Genomic DNA, 14718 nt, shown 5'->3' with positions numbered 1-14718 from the left:
GTTCACACCATCAGGAATTTCAGAGCCCCATACAACCAAATTGTCTGCCCCCCCCTCCCGTGGCACCGCCTATTAACGGTTTCCTGTCCAGCACTAGATCACGCTCTTTGTGTGATACATAAATAATAACTTTTGATTTGGCTGAAAGATTTTGACGTCGGGAGCGTGAGATCAAGATCAGATGTCTGCTGAAGGGGAGTATAATTTTTTTACATTTTTAACATTACTAACTTTATTTTTTGTTTTGCAGGTTCCGCTGGACCATTTGAACTACGTCGTAGATTCGCTGAACTTCTTCGATCCACCTTTTTTTTTTTAACAAAATGGTTAACGAGGGTTGTGTGGGGGAGATTTTATTTCAATAAAAAAAGATTTTCTAACATTTAATAACCCCCCCCAGTTATTACCCCGGTACCCACCGCCACCAGAGGTATTGGGAAGAACCGGGTACGATCCAGTACCCGACCATCTGTAGTGACTGGTTGACTGGTTAGGAAAATGGGGGGACCCCCACGTCATATTCGTCAATTATTTATTTAGTAAAAAAACGAGGTGGGGTTCCCCCCATTTTCATAACTAGCCAGATACAATAAAGCAACCGCAGGCTAGCATTACCAGGGTGGGAAGGGCCACTGTTTCTTGCCCTTTCCAGCCTAATAATACCAGCCTGCGGCCGCCCCAGTGCCCGACCATCACTGCAGATGGTCGGGTATTGGATCATACCCGGCTCTTCCCGATACCCCTGGTGGCGGGGGATACCTGGGTAATAATGGGGGGGGTTAGTGCTAGCCTTTTTACTGGCTAACATTAAGCGCTGCCTTAGAAATGGAGGTGGACGTCATCGTACAGACAACTGCCATTACTAAGGCGCTAATAAAGTATTAAAAAACGCACAGACAATAAGAAAATATTTCTTTATTTTATTTAAAAAAAAGTAGATCGCAGTAGTCCACCGAATCTACGACGTAGTCCAAACGGTCCATCGGAACCTGCAAAACAATAAAAATAAAGTTAGTAATATGAAAAAGAAAAAAAATACTCATACTCACCTACAGCAGACGTCTGTCTTCTCTCCTGCGCCGCAATAGAAATTAGACGTCAGTGAGCTATAGTTTCTATTGTTGCGCATGGGACCTAGAGATAAGACGGAAATATTAAGAGCTATTACTAATTCTGGCGCATTAAGCAGGTACCATGCGCCAGAAAAAGCTAAAGCAGGGCCTCCTAAAGTGACAGAGTCCCTGCATTAGCTATGTGACCGGGGTTACTAGTCAGTGACCTACTTTGAATGTGACCGCTGGTAATTCGTTATATGTTACAATATATTTTTTAATAACCGGCAAAGACCGCATCAAAGAAGAAATCATATATCTTTATTAACAAGAATCACAAAATATGATCACTTCGTTTCAAAGAAAAGTCTTGAAAGTAACATTAACACTAGTGAAAGAAAAAAATCTGTATTATCATTTTGTTATGAAAATAGCACAATTATAAGAAAAACGCATATGAAAATGTATATATATATACACATATATATATACACACATATATATATATATATATATGCACAGAATATATACAAAGACTTTCTCAGCTTAATACCTACGAATTTATAGAATTAAATATAAGAATAGAATAAAATGAGCAAAAGGGGAATTTACCTTCTAGTACAATCCCTAGAAACAACTGAAAAATAAGATGATACTCCATTTGTATGTTAAGTTCCCTCTATGATAACCACGGTTGTGAAATAAACAATTTTTAAATTATATATGGATCCCAAAAGATAAGAAAACTATTGAAGTTATTTTTAAAGATCTCTTTTATCCATTTTTTAAACAGAATTTTTAAACAGAATTTTGAAGATATAAAAAATACACATATATATATATTTTTAATCCTGATTAATAAAGGATTCTTTGTAATTGTTAGTTATCCCCCGATTATAATATCTGGAAGTCAATTAAGTTTTAATAGAATGCAGACACTGTTTTATCTAATATTTTTATTTAACTGCTTGTAACTATTTGTATAATTATGTGTATTGTTTGATACGTAGTTTTAGCTGTTTTGACCTGTATACCCGACCCGGTAGTTCTTGCCCCAAACTGACCTCTAATTCGGTTATTTAACCGACACCCCACCCATCTACTCATTTATATGCTACCTGAGGAAGAAACCGGTCCGGTTTCAAAACAGTTTGCTGTTAAACAGTCTACTGTTGTGTTATATACCTGTATCAATAAATCCTTTTTATTACTGATCTCATCTTTATCCTTGAGGAAATTGGATTATACCTTTTACGGATGATCACCTCGATCGGTAGCGCCTGGAAAGAACCCGTTCTTTCTTATATTCCTCCATATCTACATTGAGACTTCTTCGCCAAGTTCTCAAACCGGGTCCTGGGCTGCAACCTGATTCTACTACCAACATACCGTGGAGGCTATTGTTTGGATTCTGCTCTACTGGATGTTATGCTCCCAGCATAACCGCACCAGGTTAGCACCACTTGCACCTTGTTCACACGTGTAAATCACAGTTTCATGCACTATTGTGCGCTTTGTTGTTTTTTTTCTACCTTTTTCCCTCTGGTAATCCAGTCACATTGAACTCTTCATTCATAAAAAATTGATGGCCTATCCTCAGGATAGGCCATCACTATCTGATCGGTGGGGTCCGACTCCCTGCACCCCCACCGATCAGCTGCTTTGAAAGATCAGCGGCCGCTGCTCCGTTATTTCTTGCTCCTACAGTGAATCATTGTTATGCTTGTAGCAGGGTTTCACAGTATTACAGTATTTACTTGAATGGGAGAAGGCTGTAATACTGTCAACCCATGCTACAAGCATAATGGTAATTCACAGTAGAACCGGGGAATGAAGGGGAAGTGTCGTACGAGCGTTGCTGTTCCTTCAAAGCAGCTGATCAGTGAGGGTGCCGGGAGTCGGACCCCACCGATCAGATATTGATGGCCTATCCTGAGGATAGGCCATCAATTTCTTATGATTGGAGAGTTCATTGTGACTGGGTCACCAGTAGTCACATTGAAAGTAGGTCACTGAAATCTGATCCACTCTGCTGCTACTGTATTATGCTGCAGATTTTCCGCAATGAAATCCATTCTGTAAAATCTGCCGTTTTTACGTTACGTGTGAACATACCCTTTTTCTAAGTTGCGATTTTTGGGGTGTATTCGCTTCGATTTCACTGCAAAAGTCGCAACACTTGAATGTTTGTTGCGGGTCTTAGAACCCCATTGAATTCAATAGGGAAAACCTGCAACAAAATAGCGGCGATTCCACATTCACAATTGACATGCTGCGGCTTAAACAACCGCACGACAGGTCAATTTGTGTGCGGAAACTCAGCATATCACGTATGCAGTGTGTGGATGAGATTTATTCAAATCTTATCCACTCCTCTGCTACTGTATTATGCTGCGGATTTTCCGCAACTAAATACGTTGTGGAAAATCCGCAGTATTTACATCCTGTGTGGACTCTTTCTTATTCAGCACTTTCAGACACGTTACTTACTGTCAGAAGAGCTGCTGGCTTCCAATCTAGTCCTTGCCCCGGCTCCCAGCATTGTTGCAGACCTCCGGCTCCAGCACACCGGTCCAGGCTCCAGAAAATGGCGGTGGGCTCAGAGAACGCCCGCCACCGCGTTATGAATTGGGGCTTCACTCCTCCTCCTCCTCTCCTCATGCAGCTACGCACTATTACGTGGAGTAGGAGGAGGAAGTTCAGTAGAAAAAGAGGGGGCAGGCAGGAGGCTCTGCAGATAGCAGAAGTTTACGGGCAGGGGGCAGGCATCGGTCAGGCTCCATGACGGTGCAGGGGCCCAGCCACTGCACACCGCCCCCCGCTTGGAAACTTCTGCTATCTGCAGCCCAGAAGTGGAGAGGCTGGCAGGCCCCCTCCTTCATTTTATTTTGTCCGGCCCCCTGACTGCAGTACCCCTAGTACTGCCCTGATGGCGGCCCTGCACACCAGCACTACTTTCTAGCAGGTTGTTCTGGGAGGAACAGATTGGACATCAATGGTCCAGTTGTACTGACAAAATATGTTGCCACCAAATATATAAATATCCACATGTTGTCTATTCCTTAACAATGGACAACTGAAAAAAATAAATAAATCTACTGATTAGAAAGACATGCAGCAAAATAAGTGCTTAAGCACACAGCAGTGTGAACAGAGCCAATACAGCAGTGCACAGAGGTCGTTTGGCCTCCGTGTGGTGCCAGGCAAGTTCCGTACTGTATGTACAGAGGTACTCTCCCCTAGAAGAAAAAATCTCCATGTGCCGAGGCATAGGGAGATAGTTATTTTAACGATTTGGGTTTTTACAATTTAGAGCTATAGTATTGAAAATATTATTATATTGTTATGAATTGTCATAAAGAACCTACATTCTGCAATCATATTACATTGCATTTAACAATTAAAACAGGAAACGACAGAAAAAGCAAAAAACAATTGTTGCACCTCATTTAAAGGGGTGTTAGAACTTCCCATAGGGAATCAGGACATTAAAAGGTGTACAGGTACCATGTCTAGAATTCATAGATGTCCTTTTATTATCCAAAACAAAAATAAAAAGGTTGCAAAAATATATAATGTTGTAATTAATGCAGTCTATAAACTTAAAAATTAGAGGTAAAATCACTGCATGTTTCAAGGTGATCTACTTTAGGCCATGTTCAGACATAGTGGATTTGTTCCATACTTTCGGTGCGGAATGCTAGTGAATGGGGTTTTAAAAATCCGATTCACACATAATGGAAATATTCCATGCAGATTTTTAGGGCATCTAGCGGATTTAAATATTTACAGCATGATCTATATATTGTGGATTTGTTAATGGAATTTTTCTTCAGACTTAACCCTTTGCATCCGCAGCAAGATCTGCATGGTGTTCTGATAGTCTAGCATAGGCGTTATGTTTGCAAACATAGGTACAGTTCAATAGAGAGAAATGCATACCTGCCAACTTTAGAAAAAGGACTTCAGGGACATATCATGACTAGTGCACATGACTCCAGCGCCTAGATAGATCACAGACAAAAACAGTTTATAGTGCTGATCCTAAGTGCCACCATAACAGTGATGGCTACAGGGCCCACATAGCAGTGCTAGCCACAGTACCCCCTTTAAATGCCCCTTCTCTTACCAGGGTAGTACAAAAGGCTGGTCACTGTCATGATGACACTGATGGTTCAGTAGAGGGAGTAGGGACTGTCAGTAGAAGGTGAGAATTTGTGCACACATGCCCGATGCAAATGCTATTGTTCAGGCAGCAAGGAGGAAAGCCTGTCCTTGCTGTCATCACTGTCTTTACCAGTGATCAAGGAGACTAGCCAAGTCTTCCGGGAGTAAAATAGGTTGATGCTATACTGCGACCGTCTCTTTCTGCTATGTATTATTATAGTTACATAGTTACTTAGGTTATAAAAAGACAATTAAGTTATCCTCTCTCAGGCCTCTCAGTTTAAAACTAGCGGAAGAACCAGAAATCCCTTAGACCAACTTTTGCCATTTTTGGCCCACAGCAGTCGGACTATTTCCTTAAATCAATTATATATCATTCATTGCTAAATGTATTATAATCCTTGGGTTGAGCCATTCTATAGTTTGACTAGTCTACTGTAAAGAACCCTTTCTTATATTGATGTCTGAATTGCCTTGAATTCACAATCATATCATGTGACAATATATTGCATCCAAAAAGTGAGAACTTTACCTTAGAAACACATGAGAAATTCCAAAAGAACATTGGCTCACGATCAGTGAATGTCCCTTCTTGCTCTAGAACTTGGAAATAGGAGTAGTTGTAATAAAGGCTAGTACACCTTTTATTGAATTTTTTTTTTAAACTTTTTAAGATACAGCTTCTATGTGTCATATATACATAGAAGCTGTATCCTTCCATCAAAGTCAATTCCGTTAGGTCAGCTGCACTGACGGTTCTGGTGAAAGCTGTTCCTGGGTCTCTCTGACACACAGAATCCAGCTAATAATGATAACATCTAAGTTTATGAACCAGGAATCAGCTAATAAAGATCACTCGATCAATATAGATTTTTTAGATTTTTTAATAAAAGTCAATTTAAAAGTTTTTGATCTAAAGTCTTACATAGCCTTTAACCCCTTAACGACATCCCACGAACATGTACGTGGCAGCCATTAAAGGGAAGTATAGAGCAGGTTCATGGGCTGAGCTCACTCCATACTCAGCGGTATCACTTTGATTCCGCCTGTTTAACCCCTTAGATGCCATGGTCAATTGTGCGACCACGGTATCTAAAGCGTAAGAATGAGGGGGTGGCCCCATACGACGTGCCATTGCCCACCCTGTGACTCGATCGAGGGGTGCTGATGGTCGTTATGACAGCAGCCTAGGGGCCTAATGAAGGCCCTCAAGTCTGCCATCTTTCTACACCTATTAAGCCCTATATATAGTGCAAGCAATCGCACCTTGGATCGCTGATTCAAGTCCCCTAACATAGATAAAACAGATAAAAAAATTTGAATGCACCAAAAAAACTAAAATATTCCCATTTTTCTCCTAAATTAACGTAAAAAACTAAATAAAAGTTAAAATAATCGCTGTGTCCGTAAAAGTCCAAATTATTACAATATTATGTTATTTAACCCGCTCGGTGAACGCCGTAAAAAAAACAAAACTTATTAAAACGCCCAAATTTATGTTTTTTTGATTACCTTAGTCCCCCAAAATGTTTTCAAAATAGTGATCAAAAAGTGGCATTTACCCCAAGATGGTACCAGAAAGAACTACAGCTCAACCTACAAAATATAAGCCATCACACAGCTAAATTAACAGAACATTTTTTCATTTTTTTTTGTAAACAAACTTAGGGCTTATTCAGACGAACGGGATATACGTTCGTGCAACTCACGCGCGTCGCACGGACCTATATTAACCTATATTAGTCTATGGGGCCGTGCAGACAGTTGCGTGATTTTTACGCAGCGCGAGTCCGCTGCCAAAAACTCATGACATGTCCGTTCTTTGGCCGTATTTCGAGCATTACGCACCCATTGAAGTCAATGAGTGTGTGAAAATCACGCATGCCACACGGAAGCACTTCCGTGGGATGCGCGTGATTCGCGCAACAGCAGTGAAAAGGATGACTGAAAACAGAAAAGCACCACGTGCTTTTCTGTTTACAAACATCCAAACGGAGTGTCATAATGATGGCGGCGTGAAAAGCACGCAGCCGCGCAGCATATGGTGATGACACACGGAGCTGCTAAGTGCCTTTTGCGCACACAAAACGCACACGCTCGTGTGAATCCGGCCTAAGGGTGCGTTCACATATATCAGTTGTATCAGCATCAGTTTTTTTGTCTCTCAAGTGATTACAACTGATGGAAAAACTGATGCAAAAATGTATCAGTTGCCATCAGGCTTTTTCATGATTTTTACTACAAAACCATCAGTTGTCATCCATTGTCGTTAGTGGTCATCAGTTTTTAACATGTTTTTACCACAATGGTCCACAAAATGGTAGTCTAGGCTCTGAAAATGTGCCCCTGTATTTAGTGCCACAAACCCCCCTGTATATAGTGCCACACACCCCCTGTAGCTAATGCCGCAGTGCTCTCTGTATATAGTGCCACCCCCTGTAGATAATGCCATGGTTCCCTCTGTAGATAGTGCCACACCCCCTCTAAATACCGCAGTGCCCTCTGTTGATAGTGCCCCTCACTATATAGTGCCACAGTGCCCTCTGTATATAGTGCCACAATACCCCCTGTAGATAACGTCACACAGCCCCCCTGTAGATAGAGCCACACAGCTCCCATGTAGGTAGCGTCACACAGCCCCCTTGCAGGTAGCGCCACACTGTCCACAGCCCCCTTGTAGGTAGTGCCACACAGTCCCTTTGAAGGTAGTGCCACACAGCCCACAGTCCCCTTGAAGTTAGTGCCACACAGCCCCTTTGAAGGCAGTGCCACACAGTCCACAGCCCCATGTAGATAGCACCCCCTCCTCCTTCCTGTAGAGCGAAGGAGCGAAATCCCCCTTTGGCCAACGATTCCGCTCCTGGAGTGCTCCCCTTCATGTCTCTGTCCATATATGGACAGTGACATCAGGGGCAAATCCTGAAGCGGACTCCCCGTACACAGCGTTGCCGACGTTCTGACCAGGGATTCCGCTACAGGAGTTGCCTTGCCTTGGAGTGGAATCCCCGGTCACAGAGTCAGCAATGTGGTGTACAGGGATTCCGCTACAGGAGTTGCCCCTGATGTCACTGTTCATAAATGGTCAGAGACATCAAGCAGAGCTCTCCAGGAGCCGAAACCCCCGGCCACAAGTGGATTCCGCTCCTTAAGGGAGCTACAGTGGTGCTATTAGATAGAGCAAGGAGATACTTCCCTGCTCTGCTATGGTGGCATCGCTACCACTGTAGCAGCCGCAGCGGCGGCTAGCGGCACGGCCGGCCATGCAGGGTCTCGTTCCCTGTGCCGACGGGAGCCCTCATGCCCGGTGTCGCCGCTAGCAGCCGCTATGGCTGCTACAGCGGCAGCGACGCCATTGAGTGAAGAAGCGTCTGGAAGGCGACTGCTGAGTCGCTGGGCCCGGGCGCTTCTGAAACAAGCAGGGGAAGGGAGCCAGCGCAGCGACCCCTTCCACCTGCTGGGGTGATGCGCCATGTGCAATGGCACAGGTAGCACACCCCTTTGGCCGGCCCTGGGTGGGAGGGTAGGCGTCACGGTCTCCGCCTGGAGCGGAATCCCCGGCAATGCTATGACCGGGGATTCCGCTCCTAGCTCACATCCACCTTCCCTCCAGGTGCTGCCGGAAAGTGGATGCGGCAGTACCTGGCGTTCATCCGGCCATCATTAAAATAGATAGGATACGGCGCTGGACCTCCCTGGGAGCCGGAACCAAAAACACTGCAGGTAATGTTTTTAGATTCGGCTCTCAGGAAGGTCCGGCGCTGTACGGCACAACAAATGATGTCCTCCGTGCCAGAACAGATCCCATAGAAAACTATGGGATCCGTTCTAGCATCAGTTTGCCTCCGGCTTTTCTTCAACACGCTGTAGGTAAACTAAAGCGGATGCCGGACATTTGTGAACGGCCCCTTAGTGGTAAAACGTATAAATTTGGTATCGCAGTAAAATCATATCAACCTGTAGAATAAAGTGAACATGTAGTTTTTACCGCACGATGAACGCTGTAAAAACGAAACCCACAAAAAATTGCGCAATTGCTTTTTTTTAAAATTATTTGCCTACTTCACCCCAGAAATATTTATTTTCAGTTTCCCAGTATATGGTACATTAAATGGTGCCATGAAAAACTACAGCTGTCCCGCAAAAAAACAAGCCTTCATATGGCTATGTTGACAAAAAAATTAAAAAGTTATGGCTTTTGGAGGCGGGGAAAAAAAATAAAAATAAAAATTCTCTGTCCTCAAGGGGTTAAAGTGTAAGCTCAGTTTCAAAGAAGTTCCAAAATAGAGATATATTTGATGTTTTTCTAAATTAGGTTTTTGAGCTTTGTGACACCGACAGATTGCTAGAAGGAAGTACTAAGCATCGTGCCTCTCTTAGCGGCCTCCCTTAGTTTAACTTAGGACGGTCTAACCTTTTTGGAATCGGGCATATTTGGCGCATAGATGGAGGTCTCAATGCTTAATCATATTCTAAAAAAAAAAATGCAGAATATAGAACCTTTGGATAGGAGTTCCTTGTCCCTTCTTGTTTTGTTTAATTATCACTGTCTACTGAACATTTTTGTGTGATGTCTCTGTTTTTCCCTGCACCCTGCCCAATGTGCATACCTGGAAACAGAGCAAGCATCACAAGAACTTTTAAAGGCACAGTACCTGCAAATAAAAGCATATCAATAACATCTTGGCACAACGCATAAACACAACATAAACGTCCACTTAACTTCACAGGTGCATAAAATAGTTCACGTGCACAGCAACAAGAGGTCAGTTTGAGTGCACTATTGTGTTAGGGTCCTCGTCAGTGCTCTAGTCTGCTTATGCTAGGGCACCTTTTTACAATTGTCTTGTTTTTAAGCACCTCTGTGGCTTCACTTTTTTCGCACTATTCTCCACTAGTCAATACGTCACAGGACTCTCTCACATTCTATCACAGGTCCCAGTCCAGTTAGGCTTTGTTCACATCTGCGTCAGGGCTCCATTCTGACGTTCTGATAGAGCTTTCCGTCAGAATGGAGCCCTGACTCACACAAACGGAAACCATAGTTTTCCATCACCATTGATTTCAATGGTGACAGATCCGGTGCTAATGGTTACAGTTTTTCTCCGTTGTGTGTAGCAGTATATTAAAGGGGCACAGTGTTTGGTGCTATTCAATTCGGTGAGGCACCATGAGGGTTTGGTGATAGTATATGAGAATAGGTGAGTCGTGGAAAAGTCGTCATTGCAGTCTGGTTTGGATGGAGAAGCAAAGGCTGACTCAAATCAGAGAAGACATCACCCGTAAGTTACTAAATGTAAATGTTTATTCTCCCTCTGACTGATCAGTACTGTAATCACTGTATAATCTGAAGCGAGATGATGGGTGGTACCATTCTTTTATTTGAAACAGCCACTCCCAGCATATCCTTACCATTGTTCAGACCATACTAGGAGCTGTAGCTTCACATAATACATACTTATATGGCAGGGGCAAATCTGCAAATGATCTCTGTACTGAGCTGTATTTATGCTTGTATTGTATACATGCACTGAACTTGGTTCTGGTACTGTTTAAAGGGAACGTGTCATCAGCATTTCACCTATTAAACCAGCAATACCTGGTGGTAGTGGGTGAAAATTCATTTCTATATAACCTATAATTGTCTTCTTAGTCGGCTCTGTAGCTTTAGTATTCAGTTTTTAGTGTTCCCACACCGTATGCTAATGAGCATAAAAGAGTCAAATCTTCGTTTGAAAAGTCAAATCTCTGTTTGAAAAGAGTCATATCTTCATTCCTCAAGCCTTTCCGAATTTACCCCGCCTCCTTACTTTTGACAGCAGTGGCCAGTGAGGGATAAGTAAAGTTCAATAGGTGAAATGCTGGTGACAGGTTCCCTTTAAAGAGGCTCTGTCACCAGATTTTGCAACCCCTATCTGCTATTGCAGCAGATAGGCGCTGCAATGTAGATAAGAGTAACGTTTTTATTTTAAAAAAACGAGCATTTTTGGCCAAGTTATGACCATTTTTGTATTTATGCAAATGAGGCTTGCAAAAGTACAACTGGGCGTGTTTACAGTAAAAGTAAAACTGGGCGTGTATTATGTGTGTACATCTGGGCGTTCTTACTTCTTTTACTAGCTGGGCGTTCTGACGAGAAGTATCATCCACTTCTCTTCAGAACGCCCAGCTTCTGGCAGTGCAGACACACAGCGTGTTCTCGAGAGATCACGCTGTGACGTCACTCACTTCCTGCCCCAGGTCCTGCATCGTGTCGGCCACATCGGCACCAGAGGCTACAGTTCATTCGGCAGCAGCATCAGCGTTTGCAGGTAAGTAGCTACATCGACTTACCTGCAAACGCCAATGCTGCTGCAGAATCAACTGTAGCCTCTGGTGCCGATGTGTCCTCGCTCGTCCGACACGATGCAGGACCTGGGACAGGGAGTGACGACACAGCGTGATCTCTCGAGAACACGCTGTGTGTCTGCACTGCCAGAAGCTGGGCGTTCTGAAGAGAAGTGGATGATACTTCTCGTCAGAACGCCCAGCTAGTAAAAGAAGTAAACACGCCCAGATGTAACACACACAATACATGCCCAGTTGGACTTTTACTTTAAACACGCCCAGTTGGACTTTAGCAAGCCTCATTTGCATAAATACAAAAATTGTCATAACTTGGCCAAAAATGCTCGTTTTTTAAAAATAAAAACGTTACTCTTATCTACATTGCAGCGCCGATCTGCTGCAATAGCAGATAGGGGTTGCAAAATCTGGTGACAGAGCCTCTTTAAGTACAGAGTTTGTTTCTAGTACTGTATATATGCACTGAGCTTGGTTTTGGTGCTGTATTTATGCACTGAACTTTGTTCTGGTGCTGTATTTTTGTACCGAGCTTGGTTTTGGTGCTATATTTATGCACCGAACTTGGTTTTGGTACTGTATTTATATTCCGGGCTTGGTTCAGCCACCATATATCCGTATTGAGCTTAGTTCTAGTGCTGTATATATTTTCTAAGCTTGGTACTGGGAGAGAGAAAGAGAGAGAGAGAAAGAGAGAGAGAAAGAGAGAGAGAGAGAAAGAGAGAGAGAGAGAGAAAGAGAGAGAGAGAGAGAAAGAGAGAGACACAGGGAGAGAGAGAGCGAGAGAGAGAGAGAGAGCGAGAGAGAGAGAGAGAATCAGCAACTATGAGAACTGTCCTCAATATGGCCGGATTCACTCAAATATGGATACAGAAAGTTGTAATTGCTTGCAACATTATTGGAAGAAATACCATTAAAAAAAAAAGAATTACACTAAAGCATCATTTTTGTATATAGAAACATTTTTAATTATATAAAATTATTTTTCAACATATTTAAACCAGATAAAAAGATTGCTTAGCACTTTTTATCATTAGGGGATGGAATTATGGCTAATAAAAATTGTGACATTGTCTATCCGTGGTATGGAAGTTGAACAAGGGCTATTCCTATTCATGTGTACACTCAACCTAGGACTCACTGACTTCCTTTTATTAAGAAAAATTCTAATTGTTTTGAATATGAGAAGACTGCATTATGTTTTGAATTTATTATACAAAATGACGTAATAAATGTTGTGAAAGGTGTAATCTACTTACCACTATTTTCTTAAAGTTCTATCATGGCAGTGCATGACATTTGGAAAATACTGTATCTTGTCCTCTTGACTGTACAGCAGTTTCACCTGGTAAAGTATAAAGACAACTCTCAGCAAGCTGCTCAGAGTACATTTACAACCTAAAATACAAAGATTTATAATACCCAAACACATCAAACAGTTGTGAAAACTCCATGCACTGCTCAGATAGGACTTAAAGAAAAAGGAGCCCTTGTTTTAAAGCCAACTACTATATATAGTTACGTTTTCACCATCACATTATGGTTTATCTTAATTTCCTTAATTAAATTTTGCAACTATAGTTTATATATGTTCTACTATACTTCTTCTTACTTAAAGTGCAGTCATTATGAGTCCCCTGTGGGGTATACGAAGGACTGGTGGGGGCTAAAAAATAAATAAAAATGGAATACTCACTTCTCTTCTGTTCCCCTGTGAATCCTCCTCCAGCTCCTGGCTTCACAATGGAGTGGGTGGGCAGATTTTGGTGAGCGATGTCACCAGCTTTGCCCTCCTGCTCCATTCACATAGACTGTGCCTGTAATACATGTCAGCACAATCACTATATTGCCCCTGGTGGGAAGCGGTAGTCTGAAGGTTAAAGCGACACGTATCGCAAGGAGTACAATTGGTAACTAACTAGCCTTATCGTAATCCAAGGGAACAAGCATATCAGAGCTGAATATAGCTCCAGGCAGCAATACTGGCAGTCTCTTTACCTGCATTTTGCAAAGGACTGAGTTGTCCCACCAGATTATTTTTTCAAGGATTTATAGTAAAATACTGTATAAAAGAATGATCTACATGCAACATTAAATGTCCCAATAATGAGGCAACAACGTGGTCTTGTCTATACTTTCTTGGCCTTAATCCCTTCCCATCACAGCCATTGTTTAATTTTTTTCATTTTCGTATTTATTTTTTTGTCAACATAAATGTATGTGTATACGATCTTTTTTTGCAGAACGAGTTGTCGTTTTCCAAGGCAAAATTTCAATGTACCATATACAAGTCCTTCTAAATGAATTAGACTATCATCAAAAAGTAAATTTATTTCAGTAATTTAATTCAAAAAGTGAAACTCATATATTATATAGATTCATTACACACAGAGTGATCTATTTCCAGCATTTTGTTCTTTTAATGTTAAAGATTACGGCTAACCGTTAATGAAAACCCTTAATTTAGCCTCTCCGAAAATTAGAATATTGGGTAAAAGTTTAAAGTGTAGCTAAACGTTTGACAAATTTGTGACATGCCATAGTGACATGTCAGAAGTTTGGAATGGTGGAGGTCCGAGCACTGAGACCCCCACCAATTGCTAGAACAAAGCAGCTGAAGTGCTCGTGTGAGCGCTCAGCCGCTTCGTATCTGTTCTGCTTTTTCCGGAAAGCCTATGTATCGAACAGATACGAAGCGGCTGAGCGCTCACACGGGCACTTCATCTGCTTCGTTCTAGCGATTGGTGGGGGTCTCAGTGTTCGGACCCCCACCAATCAAAACTTCTGACATGTCACTATGACATGTCAGAAGTTTGTCAAACATTTAGCTACACTTTAAGATTGTAGACTCATGGTGTCACACTCTAATCAGCTAATCAACACGAAACACCTGCAAAGGTTTCCTAAGCCTTTAAATGGTCCAACAGTCTGGTTCAGTAGGCTACACAATCATGGGGAAGACTGCTGACTTGACATTCATTGAAACCCTCCACAAGGAGGGTAAACCACAAAAGGACATTGCTAAAGAAGCTCGCTGTTCACAGAGTGCTGTATCCAAGCATATTAATGGAGAGTTGAGAGGAAGGAAAAAGTCTGGTAGAAAAAGGTGCACAAGCAACAGGGATAACCGTAGCCTTGAAAGGATTGTCAAAAAAAGGCC

General features: G+C 42.2%; 1 protein-coding gene across 2 annotated transcripts in view; it reads right to left on the bottom strand.

Annotated features, from left to right (window-relative positions):
* IL15RA (interleukin 15 receptor subunit alpha) overlaps positions 1 to 14718 on the bottom strand; it is a 99425-nt gene that overhangs the window by 43179 nt on the left and 41528 nt on the right. The window contains exon 2 of one of the 2 annotated variants that reach the window (XM_075855088.1): positions 12818 to 12903. The exons of the other annotated variant lie outside the window; for it this stretch is intronic. The gene's annotated coding sequence lies outside the window, so the exon portion shown is untranslated. The remainder of the gene's footprint in view (positions 1 to 12817; positions 12904 to 14718) is intronic. 2 annotated transcript variants of the gene reach the window in all.

The sequence above is a fragment of the Rhinoderma darwinii genome, chromosome 3, assembly GCF_050947455.1.
Source record: "Rhinoderma darwinii isolate aRhiDar2 chromosome 3, aRhiDar2.hap1, whole genome shotgun sequence".
NCBI classification, from domain to species: Eukaryota; Metazoa; Chordata; class Amphibia; order Anura; family Rhinodermatidae; genus Rhinoderma; species Rhinoderma darwinii.
Note: the sequence above shows the minus strand (reverse complement) of the source record. Positions and strands in the feature narration are given on the sequence as shown.